This window comes from Pelodiscus sinensis, chromosome 11, assembly GCF_052426305.1.
Source record: "Pelodiscus sinensis isolate ZL-2025 chromosome 11, ASM5242630v1, whole genome shotgun sequence".
NCBI classification, from domain to species: domain Eukaryota; kingdom Metazoa; phylum Chordata; order Testudines; family Trionychidae; genus Pelodiscus; species Pelodiscus sinensis.
In genome coordinates, this window is record NC_143062.1 from 48,872,739 (window position 1) to 48,893,359 (window position 20,621).

The following is a 20,621-nucleotide window of genomic DNA, read 5'->3' on the forward strand; positions in this document are numbered from 1 at the left end:
CCCCTTTTTGATTTTTTGAAAAACCCTCACGCGCCTCCTTCCCCCCCAAAATAGCAGCAAAACTTGTTGAGCAAAAAAAAAAAAAAACTGAGCGGGGCAGCAAAACTTAAGGAGGGGGGAGGCTGGGACACCTCGTGCTCCCCCTGGAATTTCTTCACTCCCCCCCCAGGGGGGCATGCCCCCCCCAGTTTGGGAAGTTTGGGAACCCATGACATACGCACCCATGACATACACTATGACTCCAACTTTAGCTTAGTTCTTCTGCTTGTTTTCTTTGACTAAGGACTAGTCCTTTCCCTGCTTATTGGCTTTAGTCCTTTCTGTCTCTCTCTCCGTCTCTCTCAACTTTTTGGCCTACAGATTGGCTCTTTTTTGCTCCTTGACTTTATTTTGCTTGTCATTCTTCTTCTGTGTTTAAAACAAACTACTCAAGAAAAATAAAGTATTTTCCTTCAGCTTTGTTGGGCCTTTCTCCTCCTGGGCTCCATCTCAGTATTTGGTTTGCAGCTGTTTTCTTGATTGCAACTGACTAAGTTGGAGTCTTTCTGGACTGCTTTAAAACTTTTCTATGCATCAAGCAGTTGCTTGTGTCAGTTCTTTAGAAGAGTTGTTTAGCTGGCTTTTCATGTGGTAGATACTTATGACTGGTGGTGGGATTGTTCTCTGGACACAGTATCTTCAAGAGATGTCTAATGCGTAATACCCTTCCATATGGGCCAAACTGCTCTCAATTGTATAGGCTAAATACAAAGCAGTAGCACGGAAGTAAATATTTTAATAAACTAACAGCGTTTGAACAATTTGAAAGGTGGAGTTTAAATTTACCTGACTTTCTGTGCCTCAAACTACAATGAGAGAGCGAGCGAGATAAACAATCAACAACAAATCACGTAACGTAGAAGTTTTACCATCAGCTTTGATTTATCTGTTAAGTCAGCCTGCTTGTGGCAGGCCCAGATGAAATGTAAGTGCATTATGTATAGATTCTGTTTAAACACAGGGAGTTGAATGGGATTGATGTTGTTTTTACCGTGTGTTGAAAGATCATTTTGGCCGCACGGGATGTATAATGTAAACTAGTGTTTGCGTGGATCACTATACGTGCTTTATAGTGCAAAATCCTACATTACATTATTTGTGGTTGGCTGTTTCTCTGAACCTCTGTCCAGAATAAAAGGCACTGAAAGGCAGGTTAAATGTAAGTTGTCTTTCAAATGCAATCAGTTTAAACTATTAAAATAACAGGAGGATGTAACAACATTTTCAGATTGCCCAATTGAATATATAAGACCTTTCATAGAATCATAGAATGCTAGAACTGAAAGGGACCTCGAGAGATCATCGAGTCCAGTTCCCTGCCCTCACTGCAGGACGAAGCATCATTTAGATCCCTGATCGGTGTCTATCTAACCTGCTTTTAAATATCTCCAGTGATGGAGACTCCACAACCTCCCTAGACAATTTATTCCAGTGTTTAGCTCTGTAAGTGATGAAAGATATGTACAGGATTATAGAACCAAAGCCTTAACATAGTTGGAAAGAGAATTAGTACTTCTACTGACACCAATGGGGTCAACAACAGGGCATACTTAAGATTTATTTTTCAATCCAGAGATGACCTAGTATTGGTGATTTTCTTTGCAAAAATGATGCAATCATTACATGAAGGGAATGGTAAAAAAGTAGGAGTATTCATTTAGGGTGTGTCTAGACTACAGGGTTTTGTCGACAAAACTAAACCTGCGTCTACACTACCGCTGAGTTCTGTCGACATAACGTCGACAGAACTCAGCAGTTTTGTTGATGCTGGTAAACCTCATTTTACGAGGAATAACGCTTTTTGTTGACAGAATTCTGTCAACAGAAGGCATTATTGCATCTAAACTGTCCTTTGCGTCCACACTGTTATGTCGACAAAGCAGCTTGCTTTGTCGACAGAACTGAATGTAGTCTAGACGCTCTTTGTCGACAGAAGCTTTGTCGACAGTATCTGTCGACAAAACTTCTGTCGACAAAACCCTGTAGTCTAGACGTACCCTTATTGTCCACTGAACCATATTAGAGCAACAAATGATCAGATCCTTAGCTAGTGTTAAAGGGCATAGTTCAACAGAAGTTCTTGTAACATCTTCAATTTCCATCAGCTGAGGATTTGCCCAAAAGTTTTTAGCTAAAAAATTAATTATAGTTGAAGAAAGAGAAATGACACCTGTTTATATAGGCTACCAAGCAATTGGATTTAAAATGTGGGATTGTAATATAATTCAGGGTAGTTAGTAATACACACTGAACTTCACATTCAGGAGATATGGCATTTCTCTATGGGTGATTAATCTCTCAGAGTAATTTGTGATATCGTTTTAAGTCGTATATGCCTAATTAAAATGCTATATATCCAGTCCCAACTAAAATATATAACTCATAAATTTTATGTATTTTGAATTGAATTAAATTATTATATTTAGGGTCTTTTGAAGGGAAGATTATCTCTGGCCTAAAGGAGGCACAGACAAGTGAAGGAAACAGCTATCAAGTTCCTGGTCTTGCATGTGATATCTGCTCATAGGTGGTACCACAGAGTGTGTACAAAAATTCAGTACAGCAATTTGGAAGTAATGAGATACCACCATACAATGTAATCCTAAATGTAATTCACTTATTTATGTAAGCATAACTGTGTAATAAAGTGATCAAGTTATTAAATATAATTTAAATATAATCCTGACAACAAAAGGACATTTTTAATGTACCCTACAAATGTCACCTGATTATTTATCATATCTTCCTGAAAAATAATCTGGTTAGTTTTTGGCAAGTCTCCCATTATAGCTATGGAAAAGAACTGTGAGTGACAGAGTCATTTAAAATCAAGAAGGGGAAGTAGAACAGAAAGGAGTCAAGAGTCCATTACATAAAGCATTGTGTGTGTGTGTGTGTGTATGTGTGTGTTTAAAGCAAATTAAATTAATTTGATTTAATACAGATAGAATTACAAAATTCAGATCGTGGCTATACAGACAGTCAGCCCTTCTAGAACTAAGCTGAGTCATTAGGGACCTGCTTTATAAGACTTTAGAGACAATTGCTTGGCTTCAGTCAGCCAACTCCACCCATCCAGGGCACCCTGGCACCTTCTCCCTTTTAGTGCGTCTCTGTGGATTAAGGATGTTAAGGAATGGGTATTTTGCTAATTGTGTAGTTGATACAGTTTGTATCGACTACTAGGGATGTAAGCAACTAGTCGACTACTTGATAAACAAATGCTTATCGGGTAGTCGAGTAGGAACTCGACTAGTTGCTTCTCCCCCCACTTGTTGCCTCTATCAGAGAAAGGCAGCAAGTGGGGGAGCACAAGCCGGTGCTGGGAGGAGCCGACTTAAAAGCCGGTTCCCTCACCCCCCCCCAGCACTGTCTCTGTGGGGGGCAGGGGGCCAGTGGGGAAATGATGCGAGTGGGGATTGAAACAGTTCCGCTCGTGCTTGTCCCACTGCTGCTCCTCTCTCTTTGGAATGTACAAGAGCCACTTGCGGTTCTTGTACATTTCAAAGAAAGAAGCAGAGAGGGGAACCTGTGCCAGCGGGGACTGCTTTGCTCCCCACTGGTGTGGGTTCCTGCTGCCTTTCTCTCTTTGACATAAACAAGAGCCACGGGCAGCTCCTATACATTTCACAGGGAGAGAGGCAGGGGGAACCCACTGCGTCTCTCCCTTTGAAATGTACAAGAGGCACAGGCAGCTCTTGTACACTTCAAAGGGAAAGACGCAATGGGATAGCGAGTGTCCCCCTTATTGCCTAATCGAGTAGTTGATGGAAATTCCATCGACTACTCGATTAGCTGATTAATCAAAATTTAACATCCCTATCCACTACACCATTAATCGATAAGGGGAGGCTCGCTCCAGGACCACTGTGCCTCTGCATTTTAACTGTAGGAAGAGCCTGACAGCTCTTACCACATTTAAAATGCAGAGGCACAGTGATCCTGGACCTGCATGAGCAGGAACTACTCAGTCCCCACTTGTGCTGGGTCCAGGAGCCCCAGTTCACTATGGCTAGGAAGGCTGCGGGCAGGGGCTCGCAGCAAGCCCAGGCCACTGTAAACGGGATGCTGCCAATAGAGGCAGCGGGAAGGAGGGGCACATGGCACCATGGAGATGGTGCTGAGGGGAACCAGTTTTTCAGCTGGCTTCCCCCAGCACCATCTCCTGTTTCCACCCCTCTCTTGATGACTCTCATGCAGAAGCAGCAAGAGTAAGGGAAAGCAAGTAGTCGAGTACTCAACCACCCGATTATGTGTATTGGGTAATCGAATAGTTGACTACTTGCTAACATCCCCACTGTGGATACTTCTACCCTGCGTCTGGGAGCATGTTCCTTAGGTTAACTAAACAGCGAGAGAGAGGCTAGCTGTGCTCCAGCTAGCACCAAAAATAGCAATAGAACCTGTCGCTGCTTAGGGCAGCTATTTGCATACAAACCTGCCTAGACTACCTGGTTTATATTTGGGTGACTAGGCCCTGCCATCACCCATGCTCCCCTCCCCCAGCTACATTTTTGAACCACGCTAGGTTTGGCAGAGTTAGCGTATCTGTCTATCCAAGCTGGGGAGCCTGCTCCCAGCTGCAGTATAGACATATCTTGTGTGTATTACACATTGAAAATAACGTACCCCTCTGGGTACTTAGCCTGCCACATCCTCTGCACAGAAGGCCCCGTGCACCTGTGAAGAGCCCTACTCAGTGGCAGTCTGTACAGGTGTCAAGTTCCATCAGCTCAGAGCTCATTGTGGGATCAGTACCTTCCATGTCCTGGCCAGGAGAAGGTACTCTGCTACATATTTAGAGAGTGTATGTGTCTGCCTGTGTCCATCTGGAAGTCTGCTTGTTCAAGAACTCCTTCTAAATGGTAAGAGATAGGCCCACAAAATTAGGTATGCAGCTTCCTCTTCTCCTAACTTAAATCAAGGCAATAGTTTGGTAGTGCCAGGACAATGAGATGTGCCTGGAGTGTGACCGTTTCTCATAAAAATGGAAAGGGTGGGGTTTGGTTGGAGAGACAGTTATACTGTAGAATGGCTACAGGGGAGCAGCCAAGGGACAGAGATGGGGACCGGGACAGCTATAACCCCATTGGGGTAGCAGTGGGCAGAAGTGGAGAAACACAGTTCTCTCACTATATATTTCAGATAATTTATCTCTTTGGGTATGTCTGCACTACCACCCTAGTTCGAACTAGGGTGGTAATGTAGGCAACCAGAGTTGCAAATGAAGCCCGAGATTTGAGTTTCACAAGGAGTAACGGTAGTTCGGACTAGGAAGCCTAGTCCGAACTAACTAGTCCGTGTCGCATGTAGCCGCGCGGCACGGAGTCCGCACTAGTGGACATTTAAAAATGGCGGCGCCCGGCTTTATGTAAATGAAGCTCGGGAAATTCAAATCCCGGGCTTCATTTGCAACTCCGGTTGCCTACATTACCACGCTAGTTCGAACTAGGGTGGTAGTGTAGACATACCCTCTGTGTGTCTGTCTCTCTCTGTCCACAAGCCAGGGGACATGCACCCCTCTCCCTGCTGCAGTTGCAGCAGCTATGGATGGGTGTTCCTCTGGCTGGGCTTGCCCTCTCTCTATGGGGCAGCCTGCTTCCTGAACCCCTCCTCCCCATCCCCATTCCAGAGCAATGATTTAACGTAGAAAAATAAAATGTATTTGAGTTGAGGACCCGAATAATGCTGCGTGAATCGTCTAGTAAATAAATATTTGGCAGTTTCCCACTCCTCAGTGAACAGCTGCTGCCCTGTATTCCTAGCATCAGGCGGTGCTGTGGATAGGTATAAATAACAGCACTTACATCGAGGACTGCTGGATTTCTGGATCTAAAGGCAATGGAGAACAGACAAAGAAGAAAACAAATGCTCCTCCTGAGATAAGAGTGCTTTGGTCTCTACTCTTTGTAATGGAAGGACAGAGGGACGTCAGCCCTGCAACATGCTTCTTTCACTCAGTTCCCTTTTGCACTTTCCCCATGGGATGTCTTGCCCTAAATAATGGAAGGCTCCCTCACAAGGAGGGAACGGAACAGGAGAATAATGTGAATCCTGAAAAGGCATTTGAGGTACCCACCTCTCTGTGCCTTGTGAAAATGCAAGAATCCCTCCATACTCTACCATGGAGGAAAAGAGAAGGCAAACATTGAGGCTACATCTACACTGGCGGCTTCTTGCGCAAGAACAGCTGTTCTTGCGCAAAAACTTGCTGGGTGTCTACACTGCCCGCACGTTCTTGCGCAAGTAAATTTACAGTACAGCGTCAGAAAACAGGGCTTCTTCTGGAAGAGTTATTCCTCTCCCCACGAGGAATAAGCCCTCTTGCACAAGAGGGCAGTGTAGACAGGCAACACGAGTTTCTTGCACAAGAAACCCCTATGGCTTAAAATAGCCATCAGAGCTTTCTTGCGTAAGAGAGCGCCCACACTGCCATGGATGCTCTTGTGCAAAAGCACATCTCTTGTGCAAAAGCACATGCCAGTGTAGACGCGTTTTTGTGGAAGACTTTTTGTCTTCTACAAAACAGTTCTTGCACAAGAAGCTGCCAGCGTAGATGTAGCCTGACTGAGTCACCCCTTTCATAAAACAGATCAGGAACTGGCTTTACCCTCTTAATGAGGGTGCCTCACTCTCACATTCTGAGGGGGCGGGTAATGAATGGGATGGATACTACCTTTTCTGGACATTCTAGCCATTCAGTTAACTGAAGTCTTTTCACAATGGTTAACTCTCCTGGCCAGTGGGTAAGCTAGGTGGGGGAAAGCATTGCCTTCCCAAACTGCCAGCCTGGTCCCACCCACATTCCACCCCGCAAAATGCCTACTGTAGGTGTACTGGGGATGGAGTGTTGCTGCCCGCAAGCACCCACCCTCCCTGTGCTCTGAGCCTGGACCATGAGCCACCCGCCCTCCCCGTGCTCCGGAGCTGAGGAGGCTGGGGACGTGTGCTGCTCCAACTCCCCATGGTGCCATGGGAGAGCAGTTTGGCTCCTGTGGACGGGGCGGGGCCTGGGCAGAAGGGGTGGGGCTGGGGGTTTGCGTCCCCAGCCCTACCTTTACCCACCACCCACATTAACTCTTGAACCTAACCTTCGTTGGCTTGCCTGTAAGGGTTAAAAGCATAGAGAGTGGATCTTACAGAGTCTCCAGGAATGCTAGGGAAGCAGGAAGTGAGATGGCAGGAGGCCACGAGAGCCAATGGAAATAGTATGAATTTTTTAATTGGAAGCAGCAACCTTCTTGTACCAGTCTGTGTGTGACCAGAGCAGGGCAGGGAAATATGAACTGAGCCAGAGAGCAGAAGAATCCAGTATCCAGTGACATCCATGCCTTGGGAAGGACTAAATCTTGGAACAACCAATATGTGAGAAGAACAGTCAGACATGATCAGGTTATTTTCTTTATTTTTGGTGTAGTCCTTTTACTAAAGGGGCCTCTGACTTTTTTTGGGAAGGATCCTGTGCACTGCAATCTAGCCCTAGAGGCTACAACTCCCATCAGCCCTTGAGGTAAAAGGAGGAAGTGGGGCTTGTCCAGGCATGTTGGGAGAGGGACTCTCCATTTTTGGGACAGGAACCAGGCTGCTGCAGAAGGGCCTTTGTTCCAGTCAAGGAGCTGTTGTGTTGCAGCTATAGCCTGGGATTGAGAGCCTGCGGGGCTTGGATTTAGCAGGCTGCTTCTGCGGCTGTTCATCGTCCTTAGAAGGGAGAGCCTCTGGCTGTGCCTGTGGCCGAGAAGGGCTACACATACCTGCACACAGGAGGAAACTGTAAGTAACTGGGCTTTTTGGGAAAGTGCTGCCTGGGACAGACCTCAGAGATACAGACTAACTCTGGGTCCAAAGGGAGACAGAGTGACCAGTCCAGGGAACAAGAGCTGCTGGCATTTGGTGGGCCTGCTCCAGTGGCAGAGGGGTTTTTGCAGGTGGCTGCTCAGCATGGACAGAGTACCTGAACATGGCTGTCTCCATTGCAACTGCAGATCTCCAAGCGTGCCCACGCCAGCAAGTGTCTGAGACTCTGAATCCAGAGGAGTGCACACTCTGGGGTGGGATAAATGGTGGCAGTGTAAATGGCAGATGGATAAATTTCCTTTCTTGCTGTGTATTTTTAATTGATTTTGTTCCATTTTAATCTGTTAAACCTGGTTTAAGTTGTTAAGTAAAGGTGTGTTAATTCTAATTTAATCAACTAGATATATCTTATTTATCATTGTTGTCTTGGAGTTAGTTCCAGGTTATTACTGGAATAATTTTATTCCTGGAGGCTCCCAAGGCACACCATAAGTGTGTACAGGGCCAGGTTGGTGGAGGCACCGCCATTGTACATTCTTTGGGAGCAAGAGACTGCAGCAAGGGGAGTGATAGGGAATCCCCAACTAAACAACATATCTACTCGGGTACTCAGGATCTCCTTTTATGTTAAAAACATCAGGCGCCCGGGCACACACATGAGTGTGACCTGCTCCCAAGCAACTCTGGGAGGAAAAAGGGGAGTTACATTGGTTTGTTGGATTTCTCTGTGCTGAGCACTTGTTACTACTCCCCTTACACGGTAAGTCTCCAAACTGAATCCCAGGAAAGCAATTCTCTGTGGTTTAATCATTCTTTTTTAGTTGCTCGGACACACCTAGCAACCAAGTAAAGTTTCACCAAGTATATTTTCTTTGCTTTGTTAATAAAAATCTCCTTTTCAAGGCCATGATCTGATCTTTGTGTCCTAGATGGGAGGAGGTTTTGTGTGCATGGGCACTGCAAAGAGACTGCAAAGCCAACTATTAAGAAAAAAAAATATTTTTGTCAAGCTTTCTCCAGAGGGAGGGTTAAAGAGCTTGAGGGTACCCCACAGGAAGAAATTCCCAAGTGCATCTTTCTAGATTCACAAAGGGGTTTTTGCATTTGGGTGGTGGCAGCAATACCAATCCAAGTAAAGGAATCTGTAATCGTGGGGAGTTTTTAAACAGAAGCCTTTAGTGGCAAGGTATTTTAAAGTCTCTTGTGGGCCCCCACCTTCTGCACTCAAAGTGGCAGAGTGGGGAATAGTCTTGACAGGTGGCAAAGGCACTGTAAAAGGCACATTTTCCTATTTAGGGACCATGTGGCTGCTAAGTCCAGAGGAGCTGTGATAAGGCAGGAGAATTTCTTTCTGTTTTGATTGATCTTTGTTTTGCTCGTGTGTTTTTGCCAAAGTATCGGGAAATACCTTCATATAAGAATCATCCTTGAACACTGGCAATTTATGATAGCACTGATGCGTTCTTCTTCACTTCTTGAAATAATCTGTGTTTCAGGATTGCTTGGTGACATAATCCATTTACTTTTAGGAATGCAATCAGATTAGTTTTTTGGTAAACTGCTCTGAAGTGATACTCATAAAGCAAAAAAAAGTATGTAGAAGTCATGACATTTAGATTAAAAATACTGTAATCTGGGGAAATAACCTGTTTACTTTTGGTGAAAATCTTAAAAGGTAATTGGATTACTGGCTGCCTGCTAGTTCAAAATGTTTGAATGATTGGCAAACTACACTAAATGTAAAATAATATGTAATGATTTTCATTTTAGAGCACAGGAATCTTTTTTTCTATCAAGGACTGTTGACCTACAGGAAAAAAAATCAATTGTGGGTCACACACAAATAAAAAGCATTTAGTTTAGATTTAGAGAGAAATAGAAAATGTTCAGCTCACCTGCCCAGGAGGGCACAGAGGCTTAGGGCTTCCACCTGCAATGGGGAGAATTGGTGCTTTTGGTCTAGCTCAGTGGAGGCCTGCGGAGGCTCAGGGCTTCCCCCCACAAGTTGGGGCAAGTTGCTGCTCCTGATTCCAGCCCTGTGGGGAGCAGAGCATTGAGGTTTGGGGCTGCCCCTTACCCCCATAGTGGGCTGAGTTAGTATTTCTGGCTCCAGCCCATGGGGGAGGGCTGAGACTTGCCATGGGTTGGATGAAATTAAGCAATGGTCTAAATTTGGCCTGCAGGATGTAAGTCCCCAATCCCTCTCTTAGGGTATGTCTACACTACAAAGTTAATTCGAACTAACAGACGTTAGTTCGAATTAACTTTGATAGGCGCTACACATGCAAACCGCTAGTTCGAACTTAATTCGAACTAGCGGAGCGCTTAATTCGAACGAGGTAAACCTCATTCTACGAGGACTAACACCTAGTTCGAATTAACGAGTTTGAATTAAGGGCTGTGTAGCAACTTAATTCGAACTAGTGGGAGGCTAGCCCTCCCCAGCTTTCCCTGGTGGCCACTCTGGGCACCACCAGGGAAACTCTTCTGCCCCCCTCCCAGCCCCGGACCCCTTAAAGGGGCACGGGCTGGCTACGGTGCCTGTGCCAGGTGCAAGCCTGCCAGCACCCAGCCAGCAGACCCTGCACCTGGCACGGCACGAGCCAGCCACCCGCTGCCACCCAGCCCTCCGCCTCTTCCCGGGACCAGGCTGGCGGCTCCGGGGAGCATGCCCAGGGCCGCAAGAGGTGGGCGCCCGCCTGGTCTAGTGCAGACATCGTGGACCTCATCCACGACCTCCGCACTAGGCACAGGAAAGTGGCCGTCTAGGGCAGGATAGCTGCCAGCCTAGCCACCCGGGAGCAGGTTGGCATGAAAATCAAGATGGTCCACTGAGACCCCCGAGCCCTGAGCTTAGAATGGCTGTACTGGGTCAGACCAAAGGTCCATCTAGCCCAGTAGCCTGTCTGCCGACAGCGGCCAACACTAGGTACCCTGGAGGGGATGGACCGAAGACAATGACCAAGCCATTTGTCTCGTGCCATCCCTCTCCAGCCTTCCACAAACAGAGGTCAGGGACACCATTTCTACCCCCTGGCTAATAGCACTCCATGGACCCATCCTCCATGACTTTATCTCACTTCTCTTTAAACTCTGTTCTAGTTCTAGCCTTCACAGCCTCCTGCAGCAAGGAGTTCCACAGGTTGACTATTTGCTATGTGAAGAAGAACTTTCTGTTGTTAGTTTGAAGCCTGCTACCCATTCCTTTCCTTTGGTGTCCTCTAGTCCTTCTATTATGGGAACTAATAAAGAACTTTTCTTTATGCACCCTCTCCACACCACTCGTGCTTTTATAGACCTCTATCATATCCCCCCTCAGTCTCCTCTTTTCTAATCTGAGAAGTCCCAGTCTCTTTAGCCTCTCTTCATATGGGACCTGTTCCAAACCCCTGATCATTTTAGTTGCCCTCCCCTCTTCCACCCTCTCTCTTCCCCTCTCCCACCTTCTTTTCCCAGTCTCCCTGAGTTTTGTTCAATAAAGAGAGTTTCTATTTTTGAACACACGTGTCCTTTATTTTGTACATCAGGAAGGGGGGCTAAGGAGGGGTAAGTGGAAGGAGGTGAGGGAGGAATGGGGTACGAGCCCCTGATGGGGAGGACTGGGCTGGCTCTGCGGGCTCCTCGGCGTGGAAACTCTCCTGAAGCCCCTTGATTGACCCCCCCCCTCTGGATGGCAGCCTGCGGCAAGTGCAGCCGGGCTGATGGCCGAATGCTGTGATGTGCCGAGTGTGGGCACTCAGGGCACTCCAAGCCAGGACTGCTTTGCAAGCGGGGAACCCCTGAGAACTGTCTGTCCGGGGTGGGGGTCGGGTCCCTTTAAGCACAGCCCTCGGCTAGCCTGAGGCAGCAGCTCCACGCTCTTAAGTCCTAATCTGATGCGCTGCCGGCACTGCTTCCAGCCATCCTTAACCTCAGTTTAGGGTCCACTCTGTGTGGACATGCTAGTTTGAATTAGCAAAACGCTAATTCGAACTAGTTTTTAAGTCTAGATGCACTAATTCGAATTAGCTTAGTTCGAATTAGTGCTGTAGTGTAGACATACCCTCAGGGTTTGAAAATGCTTTACAGGGTAAATATTGTCTCCACTTTTAGATGCAAAATCGGTACCAAGTGGTCGAGTAGCTTGATTAGTGTCACACAGCCACTATCAGGTATAGCACCCAGCCTGAGTCCCAGGATGCTCCTGTAATTTCTAGGATTGCTGTCCCAGTAGAGCAGAAAAGGTCCAAATATATTACCGTATATTCCGGTGTACAAGACGACCTCTGATGTTAAAAACCATCCCCCAAAAATCGGGGGTCGTCTTGTACGCCGGGTATACATCCCAGGCGCGCCTGGGATGCCCCACCGCCGGAGCCCCTCCGCGGCTTTGAAAGCCTCGGGGGAAGCCGGCGGGGGGGCATCCCAGGCGCGCCTGGGCTGCTCCCCCGCCGGAGCCCCTCCGCGGCTTTGAAAGCCTCGGGGGAAGCCGGCGGGGGGGCATCCCAGGCGCGCCTGGGCTGCTCCCCCACCGGAGCCCCTCCGCGGCTTTGAAAGCCTCGGGGGAAGCCGGCGGGGGGGCATCCCAGGCGCGCCTGGGATGCCCCCCCGCCGGCTTCCCCCGAGGCTTTCAAAGCTGCTGCGGCTTTGCTCCCGGTGCCTCTGGTCTGCTGGGGACCATCTCCAGCAGACCAGGGACACCGGGAGCAAAGGAGGCGGAGGGGCGCTGGGGTATAAGATGAAACCCTATCTTTTAATTAAAAAGATAGGGGGTCGTCTTATACGCCCAGTCGCCCTATACGCCGGAAAATACGGTACTTAGATTGTAAAGCCACTCAGGTCTGACACTGGCAAAGGAATCACGCTGGCAAACCTAAGACTGCAGGCATTCGCTAACAACTAAGCAACTCATAGCTGGAGACCAGGCCAGCTCACCTGTATTTTAGTTTGGTCAAAATAGGTGTTAGCCTGGAATACAGCCATTGAAAGTGAGATAAATCCATGTAGCAATTTAGTTATTTTACAGAATCTAAATCTTAGAAGACTATTACAAAATAGGTAAGTTTTACTTGAGAACTTTGAAAATGTTGGTTCTGAACTTTTGAACCCAGGTGCAGGAATTGCCCCTCCTCTGCTCATCCAGAAGAAGGATCAAAATTAGATGGGCCACCAAAGAACATCAGAACACAAAGGACTAGTTTTATGTGCAAGGAAGATCATCCTGTGGACTTGGAAGCTGACTGAAGAAAATGAAACAAGTCACAGGAAAATCTTCCATCTCTCTTCGCTGTTTGAAATCTGACAGGACCAGGGACTTCCAGCTGAAGCCAGAGTCCCCATGGGGTTATCCCGAGTCTGCCCTGAAAGATACTTTGAATTGACAGCTCACTACAACTCAGTCACTCTGGGGATTTAGATGATATCTCATTAGTGTGTGAATGTTTGCTTGTTTTTGCTTGTAAATAACTCTCATTTCTTCCTTCTTGTTAATAAATCTTTAAAATGTTTATTACAGGATTGACTACAGCTGTTGTTTTTGATGTAAGATCGAGGGTAACAGCTGATTTGAGGTAAGTAACCAGTCCATTGGGACTGGAAGCAGCTTGAATGTGGTGTGATTTGTGCTTAGGTAATCTCTTATCGTTAAATCTAGTTTGTGTGGGTGACAAGTTAGACTGGAGAATCTGAGGGGACTGTTTCTGACTCCCTGGTGAGACTGGTACAGTGACCCAGGAGTTCACACTTATTACTGGCTTAGTGAAATCTGATTATAGGACACACCCTAGATTTGGGGTATCTGCCTGGTTTTGACAGTCTGTGCAGAGGTTGGCACTTACCGGCATGAGTCACTCAAAACAGCATGACAGCAGGGTGTCTTGTGCTAGGTGGTGCCTGAACACATAACAAAAACGGGGCCCTCGTCCACCATTGCAGTCTGTAGGAATATAAGTAATTAGTATGAAACATAAACATATTTGACAGTGAAACAAAATTGGTAGCCTTAAAACTGCCTTTGAAAAATGCATGAACACCAAAAGCAATGTGATATACAGATAAGTCTAAGCAAAGTCCTGGCACCATTGAGGTCAGAGGGAGCATTGCCATTGACTTCACTGAGCACAGGATTTCAACCTAAGAAATCTTCCCTCTCTATTATGTATATGCACAGATATACCTTCATGTCAACAGGTAGTCTAAGGAAGAGTGTGCTAGTATGGATTGAGAATGCTAGACTCTTAAAAGTACACTTGCACTACAAACATTTGACTAAACTGGTATCATACCCACATGCTCCATTTCCCACTTTGTCATAACCATTGACCATGTCATTTCCTGGAGCAGCAAGCTTGTAACAGATGTTGTTCCCATTTATGTTCCGTCTCTGGAATGAATAGTCTAGCAAATTAAAGGAGCCATATGAGTCTGGCAACAAACATTGAAATATACAGGATTGGCTTTGAAACTGTAGACAGGTTTGATGTATTAAGCATACTGGAAGGAAATACTGTTAATTGATAGTCCTGTGGCACCTTAAGGTACGTCTAGACTACATGGCTCCGTCGATGAAGCCATGTAGATTTGTTTGTTCGGCAAAGGGAAATGAAGCCGTGATTTAAATAATTGCGGCTTCCTTTAAATTTAAATGGCTGCCCCGCTCTGCCGATCAGCTGTTTGTCGGCAGATCGGGGCAGTCTGGACACTCCGCCGTTGACATGAAAGCCCTTTATCGACCTCCCCGGTAAACCTCATCCTACGAGGCATAACGGGGAGGTCGATAAAGGGCTTTCAGGTCAGCGCAGGAGCGTCTAGAAGAGTGTGCTGAGCTGACAAACAGCTGATCAGCTGTTTGTCGGCTCAGCGCGGCAGCCATTTAAATTTAAATGAAGCCGCAATTATTTAAATTGCGGCTTCATTTCCCTCTGCCGATCAGCCTAATCCACATGGCTCCATCAATGGAGCCATGTAGTTTAGACACACCCTAAGAGACTAGCAAAAATATATAGGATCATGAGCTTTCGTGGCAAAACCCACTTTCAGCTCATGATCCTATATATTTTGATTAGTCTCAAAAGGTACATCTACACAGCAGGACAAAAGTCAAATTAAGATACGCAACTTCAGCTATGTCAATTGCGTAGCTGAAGTCAAAATAGCTTAATTCGGTTTTTGGCTCTGTCTACACAGCAGGAAATCGAAGGAAGAACACTCTTCCTTTGACTTCCCTTACTCCTCGTAAAATGAGGCTTACAGGTGTCGGAATAAGAACTCCACCATCTCAACATTATTTCAAAATAATGGCTTGCTGTGTAGACACACATTTTGTTATTCCAAAATAACGCTGCTCTGTAGATGTACCCTAAGGTGTCACAGGACTACTCTTTGTTTTTAAGGTTACAGACTAACATGGCTACCCTCTGGGACTGTTAACTGGCATTGTTAAAGTAAATAAAAACATAAAACCCTTATTTTTCCCAAACTGTATAGCTATAACATATAGGCTGTGTCTACACTGGCATGAATTTCCGGAACTGCTTAAAACGGAATACTATTCCGTTTTCAGTTTTTCCGGAAAAGGAGCGTCTACATTGGCAGCTGCTTTTCCGGAAAAGCCCTTTTCCGGAAAAGCGTCTGTGGCCAATGTAGACGCACTTTTCCGGAAAAGAGCCACGATCGCCATTTTTGCGATCGGGGCTTTTTTCCGGAAAAGAATGCTGGGCTGTCTACACTGGCCCTTTTCCGGAACAGTGTTCCGGAATAAGGACTTATGTCCGAGCGGGAGCAGAATAGTTTTTCCGGAATAGCGGCTGATTTTGTACAGTAGAGCATCGTTGCTTTTCTGGAAATTCAAGGGCCAGTGTAGACAGCTCGCAGCTTATTCCGGAAAAGCGGCTGATTTTCCGGAATAAGTGGCCCAGTGTAGACACAGCCATAGAGTTGTGTGCAGTGCTGGGGAGGAACAAGCAGTCATGGTACATGTAGGTACTAATGACATAAGGAAGAATAGGAGACAGGTCCTGGTGGCCAAATTTAGGCTGCTAGGTAAGAGATTAAAGTCCAGGACCTCCATGGTAGCATTCTCTAAGATGCTCACAGTTCCACGTGCAGGGCCAGTTAGATAGGCAGAACTGCAGGGTCTCAATTTGTGTCTGAGACAATCATGTAAGGAGAAGGGGTTCAGATTTATTAGGACCTGGGGAACCTTTTTTGGAAAGGGGGAGCCTATAAAGGAAGGATGGGCCCCACTTAAACCAAACTGGAACCAGATTGCTGGCACTTAGTTTAAAAACTGCTCTACGACCTTTTAAATATAAAGAGCTGGGAGAAGCCAAAGAGCATGGAAGAGCGTATGGTTGGTATATAGACATCCATAAGGGATGATCTATTAATGGAGCATCTCTATGTCCTAGTAAGGAGTAAAGGATGGAAAATGATAAAATACAGGCAGAAACCGTCAAATGAAAAAGAGTCTCCATTCAATTGCATTATGTAATGGCAGACATTTACAAAGTGACACATTTTTAAAGTGTTTATATACCAATGCTAAAAGTCTAACTAATAAGATGGGTGAACTAGAGTACTTCATATTAAATAAGGATATTGATATAATAGGAGTCACAGAAACTTGGTGGGATGAGGCTAAACAATGGGACACCTTAATACCAGGGTACAAAATATGTTGGAAGGACAGAACAGGTCATGCTTATGTGGGAGTGTCACTATATGTGAAAGTGTAAAATCAAATGAGGAGAAAATCTTATGTGAACTACACTGTACTATACAATCTCTATGGATAGTATTTCCCTGCTATAATAAGAATATAGCAGGGATATGTTACCGGCCATATGATCAGGATGGCAATAGTTACTGTGAAATGCTAAGGGAGATTAAAGAGGCTATTAAAAAAAAACCCAGTAATAATGGGGGATTTCAAATATTCCTATATTGATTGGATACATGCCACCTCAGCACTTGAAGCAGAGATAAATGATTGCTTCTTTGAGCAGCTGGTTCTGGAACCCACAAGAGGAGAGGCAATTCTTGTTTCAGTTCTAAGTGGAGCTCAGGATCTGGTGGTCCATGAGGAGGTAATAGCTGGACCACTTGGAAATAGTGAGCATAATATAATTACATTTAATATCCCTGTGGTGGGAAAAACATCACAGCAGCCAAACACTGTGGCATTTAATTTGAGAAAGGGGAGCTACACAAAAATGAGAAGGTTAGTTAAACAGAAATTAAAAGGTACAGTGCAAGTTTAACTGAGCAATGCAAGTGGTACCTAGACCACAGCAACAGTTAGGGTATGTATACACTACCCTCCTAGTTCGAACTAGGAGGGTAATGTAGGCATACCGCACTTGCAAATGAAGCCCGGGATTTGAATTTCCCGGGCTTCATTTGCATAAGCGGGGAGCCGCCATTTTTAAAACCCCGCTGGTTCGAACCCCGTGCAGCGCGGCTACACGGGGCTCGAACTAGGTAGTTCGGACTAGGCTTCCTATTCCGAACTACCGGTACACCTCGTTTTTAGAAAGCCTGCTAAAAACCAGTGGGGCCACTGGAAAAATCAAGATGCTACAGGAGTACTCAGGGACAATAAGGCCATCGCAGAGAAACTAAATGAATTATTTGCTTTGGTCTTCATAGTTGAGGAAGAGGGAGATTTCCAAACCTAAACCATTCTTTTTAGGTGACAAAACTGAGAAATTGTCCCAGATTGAGAGGTCAGAGGAGGTCTTGGAACAAATTGATAAACTAAACAGTAATAAGTTCCCAGGACCAGATGGTATACACCCAAGAGTTCTGAAGGAACATAGATTTGAAATTGCAAAACTCTTTACTAACTGTTTTAACTTACAATTTAAATCACCTTCTGTACCCAGTGACTTGAGGATAGTTAATGTAATGCCAGTTTTTAAAAAGGACTCCAGAGGTGATCCAAACAATTACAGGCTAGTTAGTATGACTTCAGTACCGGATAAACTGATTGACAATTATGTTCTTTCAATCACATAGATCAGTGTTTCTCAACCAGTGTTACGAGTATCCTTATGGGTACTTGAGAAAAATCTGGGTGGACTGAAATTTGGAGAAAACTGAATTTTTGTTTTAAGATTTACAGCGCTTTATTATTTTTGTACTTTTTACACCCAAAAATTTCATCACCCACCCGGCTACGATTAAGTTGTTTAAATAAATGTGTTGGAATGGTAGAAAAAATATTTGTGTGTCTGAAAACAGTAGGTCCTAGGGGTACTTATAATTTTTTTTAAAAGGGGTACTTTATAAAAAAAGGATGCGAAACACTGACATAGATGACCATAATTTGTTGGGGAAGAGTCAACATGATTTTTGCAAAGGGAAGTCATGCCTCACCAATCTATTAGAATTCTCTGAGGAGGGTCAACAAGCATGTGGAGAAGGGGGATCCAGAGGATACTTAGATTTAGTATACCTAGATTTTCAGGAAGCCTTAGACTAGGTCCCTCACCAAAGGCTCTTACACAAAGTAAGCTGTAATGGGATAAGAGGGAACATCCTCTTATCGACTGATAACTGGTTAAAAGACAGGAAAGAAGGGGTAGGAATAAATTATCAGTTTTCGAATAGAGAGAGAACTAGTAGAGGTCCCCAGAGTTTGTACTGGGAAAATTTGAAGAGGGTACGTAATTACTCAAGATATTAAAGTTTGCAGGCAGACCTGAAAAGCTTCAAAAAGATCCCACAAAAACTGGGTGAGTGGGCAACAAAATAGCAGATGAAATTCAAATGATAAATGCAAAGTAATGCACATTGGAAAACAATCCCACCATATTAAATGATGGTGACTAAATTAGCTGTTACCACTCAAGAACGAAATCTTGGAGTCAATGTGGATAGTTCTCTGAAAACTTCCACTCAATATGCAGTGGCAGTCAAAAAAGCAAACAGAATGTTGGGAATCATTACGAAAGGAATAGTAATAAGACAGAGAATATCACATTGCATCTATATAAATCAATAGCATGCCCACCCACATCTTGAATATGGCATGCAGATGTGGTCACCCCATCTCAAAAAAGATGTATTAGTACTTAAAAAAGTTCAGAAAAGGGCAACATAAATAGTTATGGGTGTGGGAAGGCTTCCATAGAGGAGAGATCAATAGGGCTGGAACATTTTAGCTTGGAAAAGAAACAGCTAAGTGGGAATATGACTGAGGTCTATGCATTCATTACTGGTGTGGAGAAAGATAAGGAAGTGCTATTTACTCCTTCTCATAACACAGAAGTTAGGGTCACCAAATGAAATTAATAGGGAGCAGGTTTAAAACAAACAAAAGGAAGCATTTCTTCACACAACAAACACACAGTCAACCTGTAGAACTCCTTGCCAGAGATTATTGTGAAAGCCAAGACTAAAAGGGTACGTCTAAACTACATGCCTCTGTCGGCAGAGGCATGTAGATTTGTTTTTTGGCAAAGGGAAATGAAGCCGCGATTTAAATGATCGCGGCTTCATTTACATTTACATGGCTGCCGCGCTGAGCCGACAAACAGCTGATCAGCTGTTTGTCGGCTCGCGCACTAGTCTGGACGTTCCCCCTGTCGAAATCAAAGCCCTTTGTTGGCAGCCCCGGTAAACCTCATTCCACGAGGAATAACGGGGCTGCCGACAAAGGGCTTTGATGTCGACAGGGGGAACGTCCAGACTAGCGCGCGAGCCGACAAACAGCTGATCAGCTGTTTGTCGGCTCAGCGCGGCAGCCATGTAAATGTAAATGAAGCCGCGATTATTTAAATCGCGGCTTCATTTGCCTTTGCCTATGTGTCTAATCTACATGTCTCTGCCGACAGAGGCATGTAGTCTAGACACAGCCAAACAGGGCTCAAAAGAGAGCTAGATAAATTCAGGGGGGATAGATCCATCAATGACTGTTAGCCAGGATGGGCAGAGATGGTGTCTCTAGGCTCTATTTGCTAGAAGCTGGATATGAGCAACAGAGAATGGATGATTCCCTGTTCTGTTCAGTCTCTCTGGGGCACCTGGCATAGGCCACTGTTGGAAGACAGGATACTGGACTAGAGGGACCTTTAGTCTGACACAGTACTGTCCTTATGTTCTATTGAGTTTTCAAAGTGCATTCATTAAATTGAAGCTAATATCCAAGATTATGACTGCTGAGAATGTACCATATTGGAATAAATTTAGCTTAAAAGGTGGGGGAAATAGTTGCTGTCTAGCCCATCCCTTTTAAGGTAGAGAATGGCTATTAGTAGCTTTATTGTAGAAAGTTTATTGTAGAAAGCATATAGGTTTTTTTTTTAAATAATGGGCATAAATTATTTGTCTGGCTGTGTTAAAAGCAAGATCTCCACTTCTGAAGGTCTGTGTTTGGATTAAAAAAACCCAACAAATGGTCTGGTAGCACTTTATAGACTAACAAAACATGTAGATGGTATCATGAGCTTTCGTGGGCATAGCCCACTTCTTCAGATGACTGGAGTTTTGAGTTTAGGATGTGCAGACCCAAAATAAATGGGCGGGGGGGTGGGGAAGGAAGGGGTGAGAGACAGGGAGCAGAGGGTATAGAAAATTCAGTCCCTGTCTCCCAACCCTTCATTTTTCCCCCCTCCCCCTTCTATCCTATTTATTTTGGGTCAGCACATCCTAAACTCAAAACTCCAGTCATCTGAAGAAGTGGGGTGTGCCCATGAAAGCTCATGATACCATCTACAGTACATGTTTTGTTAGTCTATAAAGTGCTACCAGTTCATTTTCTTTTCTTATGTACAGACTAACTCAGCTACCCCCTGAAGCTTATTTTT

At 45.1% G+C, this 20,621-nt stretch overlaps 1 long non-coding RNA gene across 1 annotated transcript in view; it reads left to right on the forward strand.

Annotated features, from left to right (window-relative positions):
- The window catches only part of LOC112546378 (uncharacterized), a 49,667-nt gene that overhangs the window by 15,318 nt on the left and 13,728 nt on the right, over nucleotides 1-20,621 (forward strand). The window contains exon 3 of the long non-coding RNA XR_003090063.3: nucleotides 13,328-13,382. This is a non-coding gene — a long non-coding RNA (uncharacterized LOC112546378). The remainder of the gene's footprint in view (nucleotides 1-13,327; nucleotides 13,383-20,621) is intronic.